General features: G+C 46.2%; 1 protein-coding gene across 1 annotated transcript in view; it reads left to right on the top strand.

Moving 5' to 3' along the window:
- The first annotated feature begins 200 nt into the window (after positions 1 to 200).
- The window catches only part of TSACC (TSSK6 activating cochaperone), a 4,338-nt gene continuing 3,074 nt past the window's right edge, over positions 201 to 1,464 (top strand). Inside the window, exon 1 of the mRNA XM_017510013.2 lies at positions 201 to 325. The gene's annotated coding sequence lies outside the window, so the exon portion shown is untranslated. The remainder of the gene's footprint in view (positions 326 to 1,464) is intronic.

Below are 1,464 nucleotides of genomic sequence, written 5' to 3' on the forward strand. Positions count from 1 at the left end.
GCCTTGGTCTCCAGAGTGCTTGGATTACAGGCGTGAGCCACCACGCCCGGCCTCTTTTTTTTCTTATGTGTCTTTCTGATATGTAACATATTCAGGGTAGGGCCTGGGCACCTGCTTCGTGGACCAGGTGCAGGGATCTAATTAGAAAGTCTGTCCCTTTTTGGAATGAGCTCTGATTTAGTTCCCTCTGATTTAGTTCCAGCCAAAGAGGAAGCTAATGCTGTTCCTCTTTGTAGAGCAAAACCCTCCCCCAGCTATATTAATCTTCAAGCAAGTTCCCCACCAGCCACTTTTCTGAACATCCAGACAACAAAGCTGCCCTCAGGTAAGGATGTAAGGAGGGCTTTCTAACGGACTCAGCAGGGGGAACGGTTGCATGGAGGAGGCGTCGGAGCTGTCTTCTACTGATCGAGAGCCAAATCTATGTTAAGGCATCTCTGGTTTTTTCCCTGGTAGCTTGTTGATTATTTAGTTTTATTTATTTAATTTTCATCCCAGTTCTACCAATTTCTATTGTTTTCTTGCTTGTTAGCACCTTTGCTAGACTAGGCAGGAGTGAAGTGAACCTCTCATTGCTTACGGTAATGTTAAAAGATGGCCAGGTTTACCCTTGATCACTTGAGTAGGTCAAATTGTTTTAAAAAGGAGGCTGGGAGTGGTGGCTCACGCCTGTAATCCCAACACTTTGGGAGGCCGAAGTGGGTGGATCACCTGAGGTCAGCAGTTAAAGACCAGCCTGGCCAACAAGATGAAATCCCATTTCTACTAAAACAAAAAATTAGTTGAGCTAGGTGTTACACAATCCTAGCTACTTGGGAGGCTGAGACAGGAGAATCGCTTGAACCAGGAGGCGGAGGTTGCAGTGAGCCAAGGTCACGCCACTGCACTCAGCCTGGATGACAACAGTGAAACCCTGTCTCAAAAAAAAAGAAAAAAAGGTGGCCAGAGAAGGAAATGTAATTATTAGCTCAGTGTCAAGTTCTTAGAATTTTCACCATTTATTTTCCCCTGGAGAGGTCAGTGGGTATTTGGCATACCTATGGGGAACCCAACAGGGCACTAATCAGACAGTCATAACCCCTATTTTTAAGGACCTCAGAGTCCAACAAAGAAGTCAAGACTAATAAAAATGCAGATAATATAATTACCAAGGTTAACTGGCTGTGTATGGTGTAGCTTAAAAATATTAGGAAAAGTGGCTGGGCACCGTGGCTCATGCCTATAATCCCAGCACTTTGGAAGGCTGAGGTGGATGGACCAGGTCAGGAGAGATCAGCCTGGGCAACATGGTGAAACTCTGTCTCTACTAATAATACAAAAATTAGCCGGGCATGGTGGTGCCTGCCGGTAATCTCAGCTACTTAGGAGGCTGAGGCAGGAGAATTGTTTGAACCTGGGAGATGGGGGTTGCAGTGAGCAGGATTGTGCCACTGCACTCCAGCCTGGGAGACAAAGCAAGGCTCT

The sequence above is a fragment of the Cebus imitator genome, unplaced genomic scaffold, assembly GCF_001604975.1.
Source record: "Cebus imitator isolate Cc_AM_T3 unplaced genomic scaffold, Cebus_imitator-1.0 Scaffold427, whole genome shotgun sequence".
Taxonomy (NCBI): domain Eukaryota; kingdom Metazoa; phylum Chordata; class Mammalia; order Primates; family Cebidae; genus Cebus; species Cebus imitator.